Genomic DNA, 24,269 nt, shown 5'->3' on the forward strand with positions numbered 1-24,269 from the left:
TTATTATCTGTATGATGCTAAGAATTAGAATCCTTAGCCAAAGAAATTACAGAAGACTTGGCCACAGGATTACAAAATGGAACTTGTGGGAGTGAAGTACCTTGTAAAGCCTATCAGATTCTTTGGGTGTTAAGAGGCCAACTGCTAGGAGTAGCACAAGCAGCTCTGAAAGTCTCCTCCAGAGCACTAATGATAGGGAGGAGGGATTAAGGGTCTCCATTTGAAGCAGACCATACCTTCTTCAAGTCTCAGTTATTTCTTTTTCTCCCCATTGTAAGAGATCTTTCATCCTACCTATGGCATCTAAAAATATTTTTCTCTACAGAAAAATCTGATAAAAACTTTCCTCAGACTTAGACTCTGAAGATTCAGAAGAAGACATCTGAGAAGCACAATATAATCCAATTTCTTCTGTGACTGGGAATCACTGTCAGAAGGTGAAGGAGACCTTTTCCTTTTTAAATGAGAAGTGGCAGGTGAACCAGACTGCAACAACTAAAATGTTTTAAAAAAACCTTTGGCAAAATTTTACTATCCATTTTTAGTCTGTTTTGTAGACAGGGTTGGGGAGTGTCCACAGACATACTTCTAAGTGTATCTGACAAACAGACTTTCATATGAGAACCTGGTACCTCTTTGCTTGCTGATGGATATTGTCTGGCATTCCAGAATCACTAAGCAAAGTCATCCCTTCGCTGTAGAAGGCATGCAACCAACCCTTGCGGACATGACAGACTCAAGACTCTTAGCTGCATCCCTAGGAACAGTACCAGAGGGGTCTTGGAGGATGGGGGTTGTACAGAGACAGACAGAGAGGGAGACGGACAGTCTGAGGACTCTGATAAGGCCACAGTGTAGTCATTCACTGGGGGCCAGGGGAGAGGTGGTAAAGGAGAAGCCACTTCAGTAACCTTTCCATGGTCTTTTTCCTCATTAGTAAATGAAGGGGGATTTCCGAGGTACTCAGGCTGAAGTTTACTGACATTTTAGCAAGGGTGTCAAGAAAAATGTTAAAGGAGCTAAGATGACTTCTGATTGTGCAGGGAGTAACAACAAAAGGAAACTAGAAGAGCAAACATCATGTTAACAAACAAGTTGTGCGGGAATCTTTATAAGGAATTTGTCTTCACACAGATACTTACCTTTTCTCCTTGACATAAGCAACAACTTACACTTTTTCACAAAATGGAAGGAAAGTCCCCATAGAGGTACTCATCTGTCCAAAAGATTAAACAAGCCAATCACTGAAGATACAGGGAAGACAGAATCTGACTGAAATTTAACAGCAAGAAAGTTCTAAATTTTAGCACCCACACATCAGTGACATGTAGGCTAACCCTGTTGCAGAAAGACCTGAAAGATACTTTAGAATCAAGTACACCTCTATCATACTGAATGCCTAAATCCATAACAGGTGCCCGGTGAATCCTTCCATTTAGCTAAATAACATTTGCTAATGCTATGCCTCCTAGCTTCCCCCACAGTTTTTTTGCACATCCTTAGAGAGCAGGTGTTCAGAATGCAACACGCAAACATTCTCTGTCATTTTGAGGGTTGGCAGGGTTGTGTATACTAAGTACCCCTTGAGCTGAGTCAAGAGGTGCATATGCTGAGGGAGGGTAAACATTTTTTCACTGCCATCTGGATCAACAGTGAGTTTCAGTGCAGCTTCAGCCAAACAAAGCCATCAGTAAATAGCATTTTTTACTTTTCTTTCTTCACTTTTTGAATCACCCTGGGGAGATAGGGAACTGGAGGATAATTATGGAGAAACTGACCACCCAGCTAAAGTAAAAGTTGCCCAAAGCTGAAGTTTTCTTGTATGGTACTCTCAAACAGAACTTGATGGCAGTGTATTGCTAGGAGAAGCAAAAATGCTATTTCCTATATATTCTGTCTAGAAAGTTGGCCTGGTTTAGCATCCATTAATGAAGGGAGGTTGGTAGTTTTCCTGATTTGCTCATCTGCCCTTTGGACCTTTAGACTGACCAAATAAACTCACAAGGCTGAGTCCAAGGCATCAGTGGTTAAGGTTTGGGTTTTAGGCACCACAGTAGGTGGCAACACCACAAAATATTGTTCTCCATACAATGGAGCAATGGGATGGTTTACACCAGTGCCTGTACTGTTGCCAAAGAATTATGAGTACCACTGTAACTTCCTGATGTGCACTAGTGCCAAGCTACCAACATTTAACTTCCTTCACATTCTTTACTCCAAGTGGTAGCAAAACACAACCTACTGTTCCATTCAGTCAGCCTACAACTTAATCCCCTAGGCATATTAACCCTTTAGTTTGGTGATAGATAGGAATTCCTATACCTCTGCATTAACATTCTATACTCCATATGCAGTCTAGGTGGCAGACAGACTGTATTTCTCATTTATTCAGTACCTGTACCTTTCTTATAGTCTAGGTGGCGAATAGACTGTTCCTACACTTCTGCTTTAGCACTCCACATGGCTTCAAGTCTAGATCTTTCAGTATTTTTCTGATCAAAATAATGCCATCAGAACTACCACAGCAATATGAATTAATAAATCCTGCAATTTTACTAGATAGCTATACATATATTATAGTCACTATACCACTGCACTACACCACTCTAACTTCTCCCAAACAAACAAAACAAGCATCCTGTTCCCCAAATATAATCCAAATTTGAAATACATTAATTGTAATGAATTTCTTAAATTTTCTTGCTATAATTATTCTTCAAACTATTTGACTAAACAATTTCTTAGAAAAATGTTCTTGCTCTAAAACTTTTCAAACTCTCTGACTAAAGTTAGAGATCTTCTTTCAAAACTTTTCTACCTTCTTGTACAATTAGCCCAGTCTGGTGTGATATTCAAACTAACCAAGGACCATCTAAGCTTTCCAAGCAACTTGCTACTATTAGCAATAACTTTCTATAGAAACAAAGGCCTTAAAATTGCCTGCTTAAATGCATGCAGTCTAACCAATAATGGATAAACATGGAGGGTTTGTTAGCAGATGAAAACCCCCACATCCTACTCACTTCTAAAACCTGGTTGAAATATAACACCTGCCCCTCTGCCTTCATAACAGACAACTGCTACGTTTTCAATGCTTAAAGCCATGGGCTGATATGGAATCCTCTTTTCTACTGAAAAAAATACTGCCATTAACAAAACTGACAATTCTAAATCTCAAACTAACAATGTTTGTGTCTTTTGGCTTTTCCCAGTTAGGGGTCGCCACAGCAGAACTCTGGTCCGCTAATGATTGGTAGTTGATTTTTACGTGCCGAGTTTCCAGCCCTGACGCACAACCTTCAATGAAAATACACCCATTCACGCATGTCTCCACGTAGAAGACGCTCTAGCTGAGAATCGAACCGGACAGCGTCTTACTGTGAGGCGACAACTCTACCAATAAGAGTCCAAAAATGGGTCCTCTCTCATATCACCCTAAGTGATTTTGTAGCCTCAGTCTATAGTCTTCCTCATTATTCTGTATCTATTATCCACAACACTTTACAAAGTATGCTCCGTAAAAGGGTCAACAATAACCCTCTTGCTAGGTAACTTTAATGTCAGTGCCACAGGAGAAGACTCAACTCCCCTTTACAAAATGTAGCAGCAACTTAGCACAACTTATACAATTACTACGCTTAATACAAAAAGCAGGTAAAAGCTCAACTTTGAATCTAATCTTAACCAATATTCAACATATATTTCTTCATACCAAGATATTTCCAAGTTCCCTAACTGACTAATCACCAGTAAAATCCCTCTCGTCCTTCTGAAATCCCAGCAATTTACTCCAAATTGTTACAGGAAGATCCTTCCTAGGAGCAAAGCTACTTTACTTCAATATGTTGCTCAGATGTATAGACTGGTCTGACCTCTATAGTACTACAGTCCCCTCTGCTATGCTTGATATTTTATTTTCTTTACAATGTTTGTGTCTTTCGGCTTTTCCCGGTTAGAGGTCGCCACAGCAGAACTCCAGTCCGCTAATGACTGGCAGTTGATTTTTACGTACCGGCTTGCCAGGCCTGACACACAACCTTCAACGAAGGTACCCCCATTCACGCATGTCTCCACGCAGAAGACGCTCTATACATTACACTCTGCTACAAAAAGAAGGCTTAATGTCCAGGTCTGTCCCTGGCTAACTTCAGTATTTAAGGGTAAAACGAGACCCGAGATGATGTATGGACTCTCTCAAAACAGAAATACACCAACCTTATCTTAGCCTCAGAAAGAAGTTAGAACTGCACCAATGTACCTTATCAAGAAGTTAGAACTGCACCAATGTACCTTATCCTAGCCTCGGAAAGAAGTTAGAACTGCACCAATGTACCTTATCCTAGCCTCGGAAAGAAGTTAGAACTGCACTAATGTACCTTATCCTAGCCTCGGAAAGAATTTAGAACTGCACCAATGTACTTTATCTTAGCCTCGGAAAGAAGTTAGAACTGCACCAATGTACCTTATCTTAGCCTCAGAAAGAAGTTAGAACTGCACCAATGTACCTTATCTTAGCCTCGGAAAGAAGTTAGAACTGCACTAATGTACCTTATCTTAGCCTCAGAAAGAAGTTAGAACTGCACCAATGTAGACAAATCAACTTACCTTAGACAGAAACAGGAAGAAAACTGGTCTAAACCAAAGCAATTCTGGAAAGAAATGAAACAGCTGGCAGTTGTCTTAACTAATAACAATTCATAATTGACTCTCTAACTTCTCCCTTTTTTTCCAATGATTATGAACACTTTCCGCAGTCCTCCATAATTAGCATTACAGTTTTCCTCTACACGACCCTCCTTCACTTGGACATGACAACCCCACCTCTTCTTCATTAAAACCTCTAGTCTCATATGCAAGAAGCTTCGATTTTTCACTAATAACTGTCAGGCAAACTAAATCCTTAAAACAAAACAAAAACTAAATTCTGGTGCCAACTTCTCATGGCCCCATCCCACTTTTTAAAGGCTGTTGCTGAAAAGATTGCTAAGCCCCTTACTCATATATTTAACCTCTCCCCAACTACTGCTTCTGTCCCTCCTCCTTTCAAACATGTTCACGTTATTCCACTACCTAAAGTCTCTTCTTCCAAGGAAATGATGCATTACAAGCCCTTCACTAATCTTTGCACTTTTAATAAAATATTTGAAAAAACACTGTACAGGTATTTGCTAAAACACATTACAAACTATGGCTTGCCGTGGGTTGTACAATATTGTTTTCAAAACACCTTCACCACTTTTGCACCCCTTTTAATAGCCACTGACACCATTCACTGCAACTTGAATGAAGGCCACATCACCGCAGGCTTGTTTGTATTAAGCTGCAAGAAGATATCACTCACCTATGCAACTGTTTTTTCTAATAAGCTGATAATTAACCACAAGAAAAGTAATGCCACAACGTCTCAACATCTAATTACTCAGTATTTCTCCCATTCACTTAGATCTCAATGGTAACATTATTCTCAAGGTCACAAAACAGAGGTACCCGGCCTTACTCTCAACCCAGCTCTTTCCTTTACAACACACACATACACTCTAACTAATGAAATCCTAGCTCAACTAAAAATATGTTGTAAGATCACTCATTTTCTCTCCCCAAAAGTCTGCTCATATATTGCTAAAAATATATTATTAATACCCAAGCTAGAATATGGTCTGGTCTCCCTTTCCTTGTCATACACTCAGTTAAGAATACCTATAGAATAAAGATTGTAGAAAGCAACATTTATAGATTCATACTCTTGGCAAATACCTTACTTTATCATTCCAAAGTTCTGGAAAACACCATCTTGCTCTCAGTGACTCTCGGGCCTAAATTTCAAGTTAGCACAATGAATTTCAATAATCTAAAGCAAGGCTACTGCCTCCTCTAAAAAGGGCACTTCTTATTTAAGAAAACTTGTGATTTGAAAAGTATACAAGGCAGCTTCTTCCTAGCTTCCCGTTCATTCAAATCCACTCTTGGTGAAATAGCTTTCTCCAAACCGAAACCTGCAAACTGGAACCACCTACCTACAAAACTACCTACAAAAGTTAAAAAAAAAAAAAAAAAAAAAAACGAATCCAGTGAGGATTTTAGAAAAGCTCTCAAGGAAAATCTCCTTACTAAATCTTCACACAACTGGTATTGAGACAATTGTTAATGCCTATAACATTTGGTATCTGTTATGTCACAGAATCAAAGTACACCTTATTTTCAGACATGTCATACGTAGGTATTTTGTAATAAAGAGAGTAACTCATGAGCAGGATGTAGTTCAGGAAGGAGTGTGATCATTAGTTTCTATCCAAACATTTCAAAGTTTTAAATCCCTTCAAATCTTCAAAATAAGTCACGTGAAAAGTATAGTAATAAGGTATTGCTCTTCTATCCTAATTCAGCAAAGGGAGGTTGGAAGAGCAGCTGTGCCTTTTAATTGGCTGTAAATGAAGCCTCCCTATTCCTTGTGCTTCCCTGCTACTAATTTGCATATGGATTTCAGAATTAGCCTTTTAATTGGCTGTAACTGAAGCTCCCAGAAAGGTTGTGCTTCTTTACGACTAATTTGCATAAGGTTTTCGGAAGACTTCCTATTTAGCAGGTCTTTTCTCACCACAAGTGTGTTCCCAGCACCTTTGCTTTACATTGGTCTATAGGTTCTAGGCACTAAGTGGCTATCGGCCCAAGGGCCTAAGTAAGCTTAGCCAACAAGGTTCCCTGGCTTATGCCACCCAAGAAAGTTAATTTCCTGTGCCCCTGTCGAGCAGAGCCACAGAAGTGATCCCCGGAGTGTATTTCCTATTTCCCATCCACTCATCAAGATTTTTCTTGAAGAGTGCTAATGAGGAACTTTGCTTGACATAGATGGGTAGCTTGTTCCAGAGTACAGGACGTCTCTGGGACAGGAATCTATCCCTCCAGCATGTCCTGTTTATTGTGGTGACACGGTTTAGGTTCCTAGAGCGTGTAGCTCGGAGGGATTGGGATTTCTTTAGGTGTAGCATGTCCAACAGCTCTGGGTTTAACATAGCTTTATATGTTAGTCAGAGATCTCCTCTGAGCAGGCGATATGCTACAGAGTAAAGTTGGAGTTTTTTGAGACGGTCAGTGTAGGGCATCTGTTTGAGGCCAGTAATCCTCTTTGTGAGATACTACTGTGGCCTTTCCAGCTGTTGCAGATGTCTTGTGAGGTACATTCCAAAAGGGGCGTTATACTCTATAAATGGGTCTATGTTCGCCGAGTAGAGGGGAACAATGACCTCTTTTTTTTTCCTAGATGAGAAAGTACAGTTTTGTACCTACCATAAATGTAGATGTTCGAGTGCTAATACAGCTGCAGTAATCACAGATGGGTTCTCTGCCATCAGGCGGGTCCTCGGTCGTCCGAATTCCAAAGTCTAGGTCCGGCGTCGGTTGTTGTCGCTTTTTTTCCTGACGTCAGTGAGGCAGGGGTATATAAGACACAGCCAACGCCATTTTCTTCAGTCTTTCTTGCCCCGGATGTCAGGTGCCCCCAGAAGGAAGGCAATACATAAATTATATTTATATACATGCAATGCAATATAATCAAAAATCAGTAGTTGCAAGCAAATATACCATAGAAGGATAACCCAATCAGATTGTATGAAGAGGGGTTATGTCCTAGGCCTTTACCAAGAGGGGAAGGAGGGAGGGAAAACTGTACTGCAGCTGTATTAGCACTCGAACATCTACATTTATGGTAGGTACAAAACTGTACTATGTTCATCGTGCATATAGCTGCAGTAATCACAGATGGGTAGAATCCCAAAGCTACGCACAGGGTGGTAGGCACTAGGTGGAACTGGGATGAGCCAGAATGCCCTGCAACACAGCAGTGGCAAAGCCTGCTCTAGTTTTGGAATATAAAGGCAGGTGGTAGTGTTTTGTGAAGGTATGCACAGAACTCCAAGTGGCTGCCTCCAAAATATCTTTGGTAGGAACTCCTCTGAGGAAGGCTGTAGAGGTAGCTGTGGCCCTGGTGGAGTGGGATCTGATGCCTGTAGGAACAGATTTTCCATGATAGGAGTAACAAAACCGTATGCAGGGGCCTATCCATTTTGAAATTGTCTGTTTGGTAACTGGCTTCCCTTGAGCTCCTACAGCATAGGACACAAAAAGTTGGACTGATTTCCTGAAAGGCTTTGTTCTGTCCAAATAATAACGTAGCTGTCTATGGATGTCTAAGGAGTGTAGCAGCCTTTCCCCTTTGTTTTGAGGATTGTGGTAAAAGGTAGGTAAGTGTATGGCTTGATTTAAAGCTACCCTGGATACCACTTTAGGCATAAATGACGGGTTGGTTCGAAGGGAAACCCTGTCCTGATGGAAGATGAGAAAGGGCTGCACAGCCATGAGAGCTTGTAGTTCCGAAACCCTACGAGCTGAGGTAATGGCCAGAAGGAAGGCTGTTTTCCAGGACAAATATTGCAAATCTGTTGAGGCAGCTGGTTCAAAGGGAGGCAATGTTAATTTTTCTAGAATGTAATTAAGATCCCAGGCTGGTATTGGTTGTTTCCTTGGTGGTCTTATATTCTTAGCCCCTCTGAGGAACTGTCTTAAGAGTGGGTGAGAGAATAAGGGTGGATCAGTGTTGAATTCTGCAGAAATGGCTGAGGCATGGATTTTTATGGAGGAAAATGAAAGTCCACTGTTCAGCAGCTCAGCTAGATACTGTAATACCCGAGGCAAATTCAGTTTTCTAGGGTCCTGGCCTTTTTTCTCATTCCAAGAGCAAAACCGTTTCCATTTTGCGGAGTGCCTTTCTAGTAGATGGCCTTCTGGCCTCCAAAATGACATCCTGCACCTCTTTGGGGAGTAGGGTCTGTTGTGGTGTTAAGGAATTTTCCATGCAGTGAGATTGAGTGTTTTCAGCTGACTGTGAAGAGTTTTGTAGCTGTGCTGAGTCAGCAGAAGAGGCATTAGAGGTAGGGACCAGGGAGGAGTATGTGTTAGGCTCCTCAGGAGTGGGTACCAGTGTTGTGTTGGCCAGTCTGGAGCAATCAGTATCATCTTCGGTCTGTCTGCTCTTGCTTTCAAGAGTACCTTGGGCAGAAGAGGCAGAGGTGGGAAAGCGTAAACTGTCCATGCTGTCCAACTGAATGAAAGGGCATCCACTCTCCAGGCCTTTGGATGAAAGGTCCTTGAACAGAACTTTTCCAATTGATGATTCCTGTGGGAGGCGAAGAGATCTATGTCTGGCCTCCCCACGCTTGGATTATCTTTGTAAACACTTGAGGATGCAACTTCCATTCGTGTGGATCTGTCATATTTCTGCTTAGATTGTCTGCCAGCGTGTTTTCCAAACCTGGCAAGTACTGTGCCTGAAGTTCAATTTGCCATTCCAGAGCCAAGTTCCAAAGTGTCATGGCTAGTCTGCACAGGGGGTATGAATGTGTTCCTCCTTGTTTGTTTATGTACCACATTACTGTGGTGTTGTCTGTTCTTATCAATAATTGTCCTGGATGCAGGAGGTCCTTGAAAGCTGTAATTGCATTTATCACTGCTAGCATTTCTTTCTGATTGATGTGAAGGTGCTTTTCCTTTTGGGACCATTTGCCCTGAATGCACCTGTCTGTCATGTGAGCCCCCCAGGCGTAATCTGAGGCGTCTGTTGTGATGACTTTATTTGCTTGAGGCTTGCAGAATGCGAGACCTGAGTTTGTTTGACATGCTTTGGCCCACCATAGAAATTCCTTTTGCAAACATGGAATTATTGGTATTATTGTTTCCAAACTGTGGCTGTGTTGAGACCATAGGTTTTTTAGGTACCATTGAAGTTTCCTCATATGCAACTTTGCACATGGGATTAAAAGAATGCAAGATGCCATGAAGCCCAGAGCCTGCAGGATTTTCCTTGCAGTAAGCCTGGTACAATTTGCTAGTATTTTGAAGTACTGAGTTAGTTGCCCCTGTTTTTCTGGCATAAGATAGGCCATCTGGGTGTTTGTGTCCAAGTTGGCACCCAGGAAAGTTATTTTCTGAGATGGTGTTAGCCTGGATTTCTCTTTGTTGACTGTGTATCCCAGGGAATTCAGTAACCGTGTTACATAAGCCAGATGTTCCAGAAGTATGTGCTTGCTGTCCGCTTGGATCAGGCAGTCGTCCAAATAAGGGTAAATTTGTATCCCTTGAAGTCTGCAGTAGGCAATTACTGATGACAGGCATTTCGTGAATACTCTGGGCGCAGTAGATAAGCCAAAGGGCAATGCAGAGAATTGACAGTGAATTGAACCTGCAAGAAATCTGAGGTATCTTCTGCAGCTTTGTCTGATTGGGACATGCAGGTATGCCTCCTTGAGGTCCAATGTTACCAGCCAAAACTCCTTGCCCAGCATGGGAAGAAGCTGCTGTAATGTGAGCATCTTGAATTTTGGTACGAGTAAGAATGTGTTTAGGATGGATAAGTCCAAAATGGGTCTCCAGTCGGTTCCTTTCCTTGGTACCAGAAATAGCCTGGAATAAAAACCTTGACCTTGTTCGTGAGTAGGTACCTCTTGAATAGCTTTCATGTCTATGAGCTTTGAAATTTGTAGTTGTGCCTCTGCCCTTTGATTGTGTGGCAGGTTTGGCATGCCTCTCATTTTTGGAAGAGTGTGAAAATGAAATCTGTAGCCTCGGTTTATAACGTCCAAGATCCATTTGTCTGTTGTGACAATATGCCCAATTTCTTGTAAATAATGCCAGCTTTCCTACCAAGGGTACTGCCAGCTGAGACTTGCTTGGCATGGAAAGGAGGAAGTCATTGGGTTTGTTTCCTGTGTTGTTGTGCACTGTCTTCGCCACCTCTTGATGCTGGAGTTTGCCATTGCCTGCCTCTATATGATCCTTGTGATTGTCCTCTGCCCCTTGTGCGCCTGTATCTACCTCTTTGGGGCTTGTCCATGGCTGGAAAGGACCAGTTTTCAGAAGGCCAATTTCTGCTAAAACGTGGTGGTTGAACCTGTAGAAAAGCTTTGACAGTTTGCATAGATTTGGCTTTTTCTTCCATTTCTCCTCAGCAATAGGACCAAATAGCACATCCTTTTGTAAAGGAGCATCTAGTAGTTTAGCTTTCACATGATCAGGCAAGATTTGTTCCCTAAGCCAGGCATGTCTACGAATGACTGATCCTGTAACAGCAGCTCTACTTGAGGCCTCTAGGGCATCATAGCCACATTGTAAGGTGCGTTTACCCACTTTGTCTGCACTGTGCATCATATCCTGCAACTCCTTCAAATCTGGTTGTTCAGGTTGAGACATTTTATTCCTTAATTGTGATAACAGAAACTGCTGATATTTAAGCATATGAAACTGACAGTTTAAGGCCCTCATAGCTAGGGTGGCCGAGGTATATACCTTTTTTCCCCACCTTTCTAAGGATCTTGACTCTCTTTCAGAAGGTAGTGGATTCTTAGCAGTAGAGGCCTTCATTCCCTTGGGACCTTGAGAAATGGTTTCAGGGTCAGCATTATGGCTTTTGTAAAGAAATTGGTGGGAGTTAGGAACTCTGTAGTACCTATCAGGCTTGACTGGGGCAGGACACAGGGAATCCGGATTAAGGCAAGCCTCCGAATAAACATCATCAAGTATTCCAAGACAGGAGGTATCGCCAGAGGTCTGTGTTGAGGTAACAAAAGAAATTCCCTAAGTCTTTTCTTGGAATCAGAAAAGTCTTGGCCTTCCCAATGGAAGTGTTCCCTCAAAGTGTGCAAGGTTTCCCCAAAAGAAAAATCCTCTGGAGGAGATACAGAAGGAATGGACTGCTCTGCATCAGAATCTTCAAAAAGGGAGTAAGGGTGTTCCTCTACATCAGAATGTTCTGAAAAAATGGAGCCCTGATCAGAAGAGGGAGAATCTTCCTCCACTCTGGGTCTCTTGTCTGGAGGGAGTTGGGAACCCCTGATAAGAGTAATTAAATCCTCAGCCATTTTAAGCATCTGCCTTTTAGGCATGGGGCCTGGAGATGGGCCCTGTGCAACAGGCCTCTTGGGATGCCTGGCTGATTTGGACTTAGTAAAGGCCTTAATGGAAAAGGAAGATGAGGGTCTAAAGACACCATGGGTGGAAGTGGACCTGTCCACATTAGGAGGCTCAACACACACAGTGGCTTCGGTGGTTGTAGTCTGGGTATGGGCCGAGGTACCTGCGGTCTCGGTTACAGAAGACACCGCCAAAGAAGTGTCGTCGGTAGTCAGGGACTGCATAGGCGTCTCGCTGAGAACCGGACCATGTGTAGCCGGTTTTGGCGTGGTGTCGGTGGAGACCACGGACCTCGCGTGTCGGTCCTTGTCCTTGCGCTTTTTGGACAAAACGGTAGTCGGAGTCTCCGACGACATTTTATAATCAAAGGCTTTACCAAAAAGGTGTTGGGCGAACTCCACCCGACGCTTAATAGTGCGTTTATTGAAAGTAGTGCAAAAGCGACAGCCCGAGACGTTGTGGTCTGGGCCTAAACAAGGTATGCAGAGGGAATGGAAATCCTTATGCGGTATTTGCTTCCCGCAAGAAATACAATTGTTAACTTTTTCTGACATCGGTCTGAGGCAAGAAAAGTTTCCCCAACGGGGTACTTAGCTTTAAAGAAGACTTCGGTTTCCAATTTTTCGTAAATTCAGGAGCTGGCCGACCGGCACTTGCGAACTGCTTCTGCTTCGGGCACCGCGCGGCAAAAAAGACTGAAGAAAATGGCGTCGGCTGTGTCTTATATACCCCTGCCTCACTTGACGTCAGGAAAGAAAGCGACAACAACCGACGCTGGACCTAGACTTTGGAATTAGGCTGACCGAGGACCCGCCTGATGGCAGAGAACCCATCTGTGATTACTGCAGCTGTATGCACGATGAACATCCCTTTTTTGATGAGGTGTGCCACATAGAAGGATTTCCTGACTACTGTGGCGATGTGATTATCAAAGGAGAGACTACTGTCCACCTGGGTCCCAAGGTCTCATCGGCATTAGGTAGACTGCCGTTTATGTGGTAGTTCATGGGTACAAAGTTTTTACCAAAGGGGATGACAATGCACTTTTTTGGCATTGAGCCATGCCACTGACACCAGGCATCTGTCTCAGTGAGACTCTTCTGTAGGATGTCACATCATTTCGGGACACGACTATGGCTCCCAGTCTGCAGTCGTCTGCGAACTTAGTCAGCCAGAGGCCTTCTGTGTTAGCCTGTACTTCAGAGAAGTAGATACCAAACAGGAGAGGTCCCAGGACTGAACCCCGTGGTACTCCACTTGTCACTGGTTTGAAAGTCAGATTTGGAGTCTGCAATTTTTACAGTGTGGGTTCTTTCAGTGAGCCAGTTGGCAACCCATCTTGTGACGTAGGGATTTATACCTGGTTTAGTGAGTTTAGCTATAATTCCAGAATGGGGGATGGTGTCGAAAGCCTTGGCGAGGTCAAGATAGGCTGTTTGAACCACCTTACCCTCATCTACGGCTTTGGTGACTGCCTCAAAGAAGTCCATCAGGTTCAGAAGGCATGATCTGCCTTTCACAAACCCGAACTGGGTGGGGTCCAGAGTTTGAAGGTTACCAATGTCTTTGTTTATGAGTTCCATGATGATACGTTCCATGGCCTTGCAGACTAAGCTCGTCAGGCTAATAGGGTGAGAGTTCCCAGGATCAGTGGTGGCTCCCCCTTTGTGGAGTGGGATAACTGTTGCTGTGCTCCATTCAATGGGCACAAAGTCTGACGTGAGACTATGACTGAACATGGTGCTTAGGTGGAGAGCCAGTTCGTTCTGAAGTTCGTGTAAAACGCAGCCTGGGATATTGTCTGGTCCCATGGATGCTGTGTTTTTGGCTTTAGAGAGTGCAGCTTTTATTTGTGTAGTTGTGATTATAGGGACTCTGCATTCTTCCGGTACAGATATGGGCCCTTTATGGGGTGAGAGGGGGGGTAAAGTTAGCACTGAACATATCTGCCAGGATGTTGGCAATATCAGTTGGTTCTGTAATTTTCGTGCCGTTGTGCTGCAACTCCGAGCAGATCTGGGTGTTGCCATTGAGATTCTTGACATAGCTATAGAATGCTTTGTGGTTGCCCATAGAATCAGTGGCAATTTTGTTTTCGTAGCTAGCTTTGGAGGATCTAATAAGGGATCTCAGCTTCTTACTGAGGCTGACCAGGGAGCTCCTCCACTCATGGGATTTTACTCTCTTTTGCAACAGTTTCTTCCTTCTGTTGTAGAGCTTGTTTATGGCATGGGACCACCGGATTAGCTTCCTTTTTTTGGAGGATAGCGTCTTGGTTCTGTTTGGGATAGCATGATCCATGCGCTCGTGTACATGCTTATAGTGTGCATTTGTGTAGGATTCAGCAGTCATAACTGTATTGTCCATCTGCATGGGTGTCATGAAGTTCGCTACTTCTGTCTTAAGAAGCATGAAGTTGGCTTTGGAGAAATCCTTTACCGTGATTTCCTTAATGCTGGGTGGGGGTGGGATACGGATATCTAGGGTGATTAGCTTATGGTCGGATCTGACCAACAAGGAGTTGACTTCAGGTGTGGAACACCGGTCACTCATGTTGGTAATGACTAGGTCTAGGATATTGTTGCCCCTGGTGGGGTTGTGGATAAGTTGATCCAGGGCATTGGAATTTATGAATTCCAGAAAGTGTTGAGCGAAAAGAAATACAAAAATATAGCAACCCTGTTTTTTCTATTTTAATCCACAAGCAATAACAGTCTTAAAATGCGTACCATTCCAATGCTAAACAGGCCAACATGTTTACAATTATGGTAGATTTGAGATAGCTCTCATTACAGAAACTATTGTACATAAATAAATGTTTCTTTAAAAATTATTTTCTGGGTCAAGGGTAAAGTAGATTCAGATCATCTGTGTGCCATCCTGTTTGTGCTCATGTCTCTTGTTATTTCATTAGAGCACACTCTGGTAAGCAATTACATTCTAATCTTCTATCAAAATTTGGACACAGTCCATTTTTACAGGGCTTCCTGTGATTAAAAACACAAAAGGTTACAAAACTCAAAAACATTCACCGATTAAAACTGTGGCAATAGTAGATCCCACTTTTATGGGGCATTAAAAAATGTTTATCCTATGTCAGACCTTTCTTAGCAAAGCAGTAGTGGTTAACTGGCCCTGAAAAAGAAAGTGCTTTCACTCACCTGCTAGATGGATCTGGGAGGTCTGCTTGGATGATACTGTGTGAGTAGAGAAGACAATGAAGGGCAGTTAGATGGTTTATAAATAAATTTGTGTGCAGTGGTTAATTGAATAAGTGACAGATGATGCAGTAGTTCCAACCAGTTTAGTTGGTGCAGAGATGAGCAGTGGTGAGAAGAATTAACTTGCATGTGTTACGAATTTAACAATTTTATTGTAGCATGGGGCGAGTTTGGCTTTGAGAGAGGACTGACTATTGGTCAGGAGAGGTGCACTGTAAAGAATAGAGGGTAGTAGTAAAGAAGAGTTGAGAGAGAGTTTTGCGGAGTGGATGAAGAAGTATTTTTGTCTACAGAGAGTTCCCAGTTATTAGTGTGTTTTTTTTAATACTATTCTGAATGCACAGGTCAAAAGTCAAGTTTTCATCTATGCTGACACCTAGCAGTTTGGTATATGGTATGACTTCAACTACTGTGCCATTTTGGGCTTGGATGGTAAAATTTTCCTTGTTTAGTGGAGTGGAATTTCTTGGTACAAAAAGGACAAGTTTAGTTTTGTTGGGGTTTAGGGGAGATGGTTATTGGACCATCCATATGTCTGTAGTAGTGAGGGTGTCTTGTGTGGGATGGTGTAGTTCAGATGGCTAGTTGACAGCACAGATGATTGTGGAAATATTCTGTGTATTGGATGACTGAGTAAGAGAGGTGTGGAAGTTTTTAATAAAGATGGTGAACAAAAGGGGCCTTAGTATGGATCCTTGTGAAACACCTGTAGATGTTGTGAGGAAGGGAGAGAATGAGTTTTGCCATTTGATAGATTGTTGCCCATTAGTGAAGTAGTTTGTGAACCAGTCTAGGGACTGGGGTGTCATGCCTACGCCAGATAGTTTGGTGAGTAGGAGGGAATGGGAGACAGTTATCAAATGCCTTAGAGAAGTCTAAGAAGAGAATTTTTCCATCATCTCGGGCCTGGTTAACTGTATCGGAGAAGGATACAAGAGCTGTAGTAGTGCTATGACCTGATTGAAATCCATGTTGAGTGGGAGAAAGGATTTGGTTGTGAAGTACATAGTGAAGAAGCTGGATGTGGATGCATTTTTCCAGGATCTTAGAGGTGGGTGAGAGGATAGTGATGGGTCAGAATTTGGAGACATCTGTGTTAGTGCCTCTTTTATGTACAGGCAAAATGTATGTCCTTTTCCAAATAGTGGTTTTATCGGATTCCAGAACACATCTGTTAATAAGAATGCTGATGGGAAAGGCTATAGAATTTGCGGTGATTTGTAGGAACTCAGGAGGTAGGTTGTCTGGAGCATTGGTGCAAGGTTTGAGTTTTTGGAGCAGTTTTTCTTTATTGTGCGGGTAAGAGTTTGGTGGAAGGGGGAATAGGAGTATGTTGGGGGAATGGGTTAGGAGAAAAGGTGGGATTTAGATTGGCAATAGCAATGATGAAACAGGAGCTAAAGAGTGTAGCTATTTGTGTGGGTGTTTTGTCAGGGTTCGGGCAAGGACTGTTATTTGACCCAGGGTTTCCCAATAAGGTAAAGGTTTTACGAGCTGGCACTGCTTCCATCCTGAGGATAAAGGGAGGTATTAAGTATTGGTTCTTCTCCCTGTCTGCGGCAATGATTTTGTTGGATTGATCAGATCTTTTGAGCTAAACGTAGACCACAAATGGAGGGAATCTACCACTGGTGGTGGGAGGGATTACTCATTACCTATGTTCTGACCATAGGTAAAAAGTCAGCCAGTGTACACGGGAAATGGGTCAGCAGATAAATTCGCTGGCCATAGTATATTAAACCTGTCAGGAAAACAAAATGGTATGCAGAAGTAGGAGAAAAAATGTAAAGACTACAGTGGAAATAAACTGGAAAAACTCTAACCATAAAAGCAAAATGGTTACATAGCATGAACTATGATTTTCTGGACACTGGAAACCACTGAAAACTGTAACATGGTGATGAATAAGCAAAGCAAAAGCAAACACAAACAGTCCACATGAACTTTGGCATTCCAAAGAGTAGCCCTGGTTGCCATGTTAGTCCCATCCACAATTGAAATGTTGCAATCAGAAAATCCTCGGCTGAGTTAAAACTGATGTGGGATGAAGGACATAGTTTATCCTCTGAAAATCACTTGAATACAGTACATTTTCATGGTCACTGATGAGTGAAAGGGGAATGCATCTTTTTAGCGGTTCTAGACAAAGCCCAGTAGGGGTGTGTGGAGGGAAAGGAACAATGGAGCCCTTCTTCATTGGCAGAAAATGGTTGGGGTGGAGACTGGATTTATAAACAGAGGGTGGTGTAATACTGCATTGTTGTCACATCGGCTAACAAGGAAGATCTGGAATCACAGCTAAAAGTACAGGGTGTGGTTAAGCTTTCTCAATCCCCTTGCACTTTATATGGAACAGCTAATGTTGAGTCCTGGTTTACTGCATGCATTCAGACTAACCTGCCACTCAAGCTCTTTTTTCTCCACTAGTGCAATCTTGTTCCCATCCAGCAGGGTAGAACAAACTGTGAGGAGTATACAGAACTTGTAGGAACTGTGGCCTGTTTTTTACCAAGCTATGCTTGGCTAGTGCATTCCTCATCACTTTCAGTTGGATGCCTGAAAGGTGCTGGAATGTATGTTTCTTGATCTTGTTGACCATTCTGTCAACATAAAAGCAACTGCAAAGCAGGCACTGAGCCCTACAAAAATATTTCTCTATTACAGTTTGTATTTCTCCTTACTGTAGTATTTTTGCCCTGAGTTGGTGCAAGTGAAATGGTCGGAATTGCTCATGTATCTGTAAGAGCTGCAGCTGGGAGCTTTACATGCATAGGTGCCTTTTGGTACCAGGTTTATTTTAGGGTCTTTGGATACCAAAAAGTCCCTGTTACTCCTCCATCTTTTGAAAATAAATTCTATACCTGGTCCCGGCAGTTTAGCTATTAGTTTGTTACTATCTATTATGACAATTACATTTTATAATTTTTTCGAATCTCTTTGTGGGTGAGCGCAAATGCAATAATCATGCTTTGCTTTCATGCTTCAGTTTCTAGGTCAACATTTTATTTTTATTTATTTTACATTTGTTGACCGGGATAGTCCGACTGGATGCATGTCCATTTTCAGTGGAGGCCCGGGGAGAAAAGCTCCAAGAGTAAGCAGATACAGCATTACATAATACCAGCATTACATATTACAAACAGACTATTTACACTGATTACATAAGTAAGCAAGTTAAACAAGTTCCACAGGTTAGAGTAAATCAGGATTAAATGAAATTACACAGTAAGCTGGTTCATAGGTTGATACTAGGCTATCTGCCCTAGGGCATTTATAAGCCTAGCCAGAGTGTGTTTGGCTTTCGCCACCCTTTTAGATTAGATGACTGTGCCTCTGTATAGCAGGTCACAGAAGAATAGCCCTTTTAAGTTAGTTTACTGTGCCTCTGTCTAGTAGGGACACAGAAGAGATCCCAGGGGTAAATCTACGATCTCCCATCCACTCGTCAAGATTTCTCTTGAAGTGGGTCATTGAGGGGTTCTGCCTAACATGGATTGGAATTTTGTTCCAGAGTGAGGGGAGCCTCTGGGATATGAATCTGTCCCTCCAGCATGTCCTATTTATTTCTGTGCTGAGGTTTAAGTCCCTGGAGCATGTAGCTCTAAGGGATTTGGATTTCCTGAGGTGGAGCATGTCCATTAATTCTGGGTTGGACATGGCTTTATACGTTAGGCACAGATCGCCTCTGAGTAGGCGGTAAGCAACTGAGTACAGCTGGAGTTTTTTTAGCCTAACCTGGGTAGGGCATCTGTTTGAGTCCCTTGATCCTCTTGGTGAGGTACTTTTGGGGTCTTTCCAGTTGCTGCAGGTGTCGGGTAAGGTACATCCCAAATGGGGCATTGTATTCAATTATGGGCCTAATGAGTGATGAGTAGAAGGGCACAATGACCTCTCGATCTAGATGTGAACCCTTTCGTGATAAGGTGGGCTATATAGAAGGTCTTTCTAACCACTTTGGCAACGTGATTGTCAAAGGAGAGATTGCCATCTACTTGGGTCCCCAAATCCCTAATTACTTCTTCCATACTTGTGAGACCCCTTTGGAGGATGCTTGTGTCAGTCGGTGAGTCAATTATGGCACCCAGTTTGCAGTCATCTGCGAACTTGGTCAGCCATAGTCCTCCCGTGTTAGCCTGTACCTCAGAAAAATATATACCGAACAAGACAGGTCCCAGGACTGAGCCTTGTGGGATGCCACTTGTAACTGGTTTAGAGTCTGACATGGCACCTGCAATTCTGACCATGTGGGTTCTATCCCTGAGCCACTTTGCAACCCATCTTGTGAGATAGGGGTTGATATTTAAGCTGGTGAGCTTATTTATGATGACCGAGTGAGGTATTGTGTTGAAAGCTTTTGCAAGGTCCAGGTAGGCTGTGTGGACTACCTTCCCTTCATCTATTGCCTTGGTGACTGTTTCAAAGAAGTCGGCCAGGTTCAAGAGGCAAGATCTGCCCTTAACAAAGCCGAATTGGGTAGGATCCAGTGTTTGGAGGTTCCCAATGTCTTTGTTTATGAGATCCATGATGATACGCTCCATAGCTTTGGAGACCGGGCTTAAAGGACGATAGTTTCCGGGGTCCATTGTGGCACCACCTTTGTGGAGTGGGACCACTGTTGCTGTACGCCATTCCTTGGGTACATATCCTGTAGTAAGGCTGAGATTGAACAGTGACTTTATGTGAGGGTTCAGTTCTTCTTGGAGCTCATGTAAGACGCAGCCCGGGACACCGTCCGGTCCCACTGATGCTGTGTTTTCTGCTTTGGAGAGGGCAGCTCTCACCTGTGCATCTGTGTTGTCAGGGAGGCTACACTCTGTTGGGATAGACATTTGCTTTTACACATTCTAGAGAGAGTTAGCCAGGCTTGATACATTGACATAGCCAGTTAAGTGCCAAATGTTGTTTGAGTCTAGTTTTAAATTGACCTAAGGTAGAAAGTAAGGTAATATCAGCTGGAAGAGAGTTCCAGGGTCTACTTACAGAGTTTGCAAAGAGAGAGTCACCGGCTGTGTTATTAATTTTGTTAGTCTGAATTAGTAGTTTGTTAGAGGATCAAAGCGGTCTAGGATTGTTATAGGGGGTGATAATATTTTTAAGTGCGGGAGTATTGTCTGGATTATAGAGGATTTTATAGGCCATAATCAGTTGGTTATACTGGATTAGGCTGGGTAGTTCAAGCCACCCAAGCTGATTTAGATTGATGCAATGATGTGTCCTAAAAGGCAGCCCAGTGGCAAACCTGGCAATGTGGTTGTAGCAAATTGAGAGTTTAAGGACAGTCTTGTTTAAATTCGAGAGTAGAGGGGATGCATACAGAAGGGTTGAAAGAAGGTGAGAGCAAGCTATGGCAATTTTAGCTAGAGGAGTTAGGAAGGCTTTTATTCTGTAAAGTGGCCCTAGTTTTTTATTGATGGTTTTGATAGTTTGGTTAACATGTAGGCTGAATTTTAGATTATTATCTATGATGACACCTAATAGTTTTGTAGAGGGGTCAGGGGAGATTATCATGCCTTCATTTGAATTTATGGTAAAGGTGAAAGCGGTAGACCTACATGTTGGTGAAAATAACAGCATTTTAGTTTTTTTTGGGATTTAGGATGAGATGACGTTCAGAAAGCCAGTTTTCTATTGTCTTAAAGGTGGTCTGGGTAGCTGACCATAACTCTACTGGAGATGTGGCTGAGCAAATCAGAGTAGAGTCATCAGCATATTGGATACAGCTGACGTTTGGGATGACTGTATAAAGGTCGCTAATGAAGATGGAGAACAGCAAGGGCCCTAGTATAGAGCCTTGTGGTACTCCAAGGGTGTTAGGTAGATTAGAGAGTTTGTTCTGCCAGAGGACAACCTGCTGTTGACCACTCAGGTAGGAATATATATATATGGGTTTTTAAACCCATTGATCATCCTTATGACTGGTCCGAGGCTGGAGGTGCCTCCTGTTATTTTGGGATCTTTTACGGGATTCAGTATGCTGTGAATGAGCTGCAAGAAAATCCCTTTCCAAGAGTTTTTAGGAACTCTTTCAGTTCTTTGGAAACCCTGGCTATCTTCATTACCTGGGATTTATCAGGTTTCGTTTTGTGATTTCTGAATGCATGCTGGAGGCATGAAATTTGTGATATGGCTTAGTGGTAAATCACTGTGACTATGGTGTGCAGGGTCCTGGGTTCAAGACTTGCAGAGGCTGCTTATTTTATGCGGCTTGTTGGTCTAGGGGTATGATTCTCGCTTAGGGTGCGAGAGGTCCCGGGTTCAAATCCCGGACAAGCCCTGAGTTTTACCTGCAGGTTGGGAGGGTGGCTTAATGGTTAAGGTGTTTTAATTACAAACACAAGGTGCAGGGTTTGAGTCTCACAAAGGGCAATTGGCTACGCTTAAAATGGCTTGCAAGGCAATTCACTTGTTTTAAAGGGTTGGGAGGATGGCCTAATGGTTAAAGTGGTTGCCTTACAAACACAAGGTGCAGGGTTAGAGTCTCACAAGCAATAACTGGCTAGGCTTAAAATGGCTCGTAAGAGCAGTTAGCTTAGTACTAATCTATGAACCTATGAAATAGGAGGTTAACTCTGGTGGGATTTCAGTAAAGGTTGCTGGACAGAGATCCATCAACTGTATTTTTCTTGACTGTTATATCAAGCAAACCAAACCTACCTTTTCTTTACTGTGATTGGTAGTAAATTTTAGGAAGTTGGTGAAGCTTCCAAAAGTTGGAAAAGCCCAAGTTTCACCTCGTCTCCTTTCCAAATGATAAATACATCATCATTAAATCAGTAATAGCATGAAATATATTGTTGGCACTCAGACCTAAGACAGTGTCTTCTTCCCATTTGGCCAGTGGTAAATTTGCTAGGCTGAGGGCTATTTGCTGCTCCATGGCCATCCTTTTTGTCTGTTTGTAGTGTTGGTTGTTACATTTCAATTAGTTGTTGCTCAGAAATATTTGTAGTAGTTTTCTTGTTAGCAAGTTCACATAGTTTTGCCCTTTTCCCTTGTAGGTGTCTCTAACACAGCCTTGATGCAATATGAGTGAAGTAGATCCAAATACAGTGCCTCTGCATCGATGGCGAGCGGCAGGTGCCTTGATCTGTTCTGATGCTCCTGATTTTAAACTAAAAGTCTAAAATATCAAACACAATGGGCTTAGTGGTAGCTGCCAAGGGTTTTATGACAACGTTTAGACAGATGGAGATAGGCTTCATGACAGAGCCACCACTAGTCTGCAAGGTGGATCTTCAATGCATTTGTACGCTTATGGATTCCAAAAAAGAGGGTATTTTTTGGGAGGTAACTAGAAAAAACTCCTGCCCATGATTTATTTGCCTTAGGAGTATTTTTACAGGCGTATAAAGGCATTATAAGCTCTTTCCACTGTCACCAAGTCAGTTTTGCAATAATAGTTGACATTACCTAGCACATTCTCTATTTTCCTATTACAAGTACTGGTGTCCGTCATGAGTAGTCTAGTAAGAGTATAGAACTTTCTTACTTTTTTGCTTGTCAAGGTTTCTCTGTTGTTAGATTCACATTTGGCTTCAAAGGCTCCAAGAGTTGGGTGGACTGAAGGGCAGAAGTCACTTTGTCTCTTCTACTTTTTGGCTGTGGTATAAGTTTGGCCATTTGTGTCACAGTCCTTTTTGACTTCATTGAGGAAACACACTTTTAAGGTGAGTCTGCACACAAATAGCTTTAAACCCACTATTGTGTTTGAAATACTGTTCCTGCTGTCTGGTATGAAGGTCATATATTTTTCCCCCCAAACATTTCATCTTAGAGACTGGTTTTGCTGAGTGGTTCCAAACCCTAATCAGGACCTCGGGTGACTTTCCCACTGGTAGTAGACCTGGAAGTTCTTTATGCCCAGCTTGTCCTGCCAGTTCCTGTGTCCCTCTGTGAATGAAGAATGTATGGGGATGAACTGTTGCCTCAGTGTGAGGTTTTTCTGGTTGACAGCATTAGTGAAATTTCCTGTTGTCCTCTTGAACATCTGGTTACAAATGCAGGCTGATCACTCTACTGTCCACCTGAGTGGTCCTCTGTTATGTCAGGTGAGACTCTTGCTTTGGGGTGTGAAGGGTTTTGCAAACAGAGGGCTGTCCAGTCCTGTTGTTAGTATCCATTTGAAAATCCTGTTTATTATACCCCCCGAGGCTGTGTGTGTGTACGCACGCACGCACATGCACAAGGGCTGCCTTTGTAAAAGTGTCTCATGTCATGTTGACATGTTGGCTGTCCTTGACCATGTAGTTTACCTTATACTGTACCTTCGGGGGGGGGGTTCTCAGTAGGTAGGGTGTCTTGTTGGTGGAACGTGATTTCCTTGTTACTGTGGTCAGTGAAATCCCTGTGGATATTTTTTTTTTCTCTTTAACCTTTTTCTGAAATTTGTGACCTTTTCTTCAGTGTGTTTGCATTTACAGTACATCTGTAGTCATTTATAGGTTCTTAAGTAAGTACTAGGCTAGCTGCCCTCGTGGACCATTTTAAGTCTAGTCAGTTTCCCTTGGTGAGTATCAAATCCTGTACACCTTAACCATTACACCAACACAGCTGAGTCTTTTGCCTTCTTCTACTGTATGGATGGTTGCTTTGCAGGAGCACTGTGATTTGATGCTGTCCTCAAGCAAGATGCTTACTAGTTTTAGTCCTGCATACTCTCTAAGGTTTTGTCCTATTCAGTGGCTATACTGCTGTCAACATTTTCCCAGAGAAGTCTTTTTACTAGTCACAAAAATCTGAGTATGGTACCATTTTTCAGGGCAGTGGGGTGGAAAATCTGGTCCCATTGCAAACTTTTCATTTTTTTTTTTTTTTAAGATTCTTTTCAAGGAGAAAACGGGTCCTATTATGGTTAGGGCCTTTTCCAGCTCTCGTGTCATTCTCTTGTGGGTCTTTTTTGATATCTTCATAATTCCATCTTGGTGCTTCTAGTAGGTTTTGGAAAAAAGGACCATCACCATTGTTTGCTGAATTTCAGTCTGTAGTCATCTCCATGGCATGATCCATCATGTACTCACATGCTTGGGTGCTTCTTTGGGGCAAACCTCCACAAGGTAAAAAGATCCTTCTTTTTTCTTGAAGAAAGAAAGG

General features: G+C 42.6%; 1 protein-coding gene and 1 non-coding gene across 2 annotated transcripts in view; one reads left to right on the forward strand and one right to left on the reverse strand.

The window, feature by feature from the left end:
- Positions 1 to 24,269, reverse strand: part of WDR91 (WD repeat domain 91) — a 1,072,555-nt gene that overhangs the window by 542,083 nt on the left and 506,203 nt on the right. The window lies entirely within an intron of this gene.
- On the forward strand, positions 21,382 to 21,453 carry TRNAP-AGG. The gene has a single exon. It is a non-coding gene; the product is annotated as a tRNA-Pro (tRNA).

The sequence above is a fragment of the Protopterus annectens genome, chromosome 11.part0 (assembly GCF_019279795.1).
Source record: "Protopterus annectens isolate FY-2018-M chromosome 11.part0, PAN1.0, whole genome shotgun sequence".
Classification (NCBI taxonomy): Eukaryota; Metazoa; Chordata; order Ceratodontiformes; family Protopteridae; genus Protopterus; species Protopterus annectens.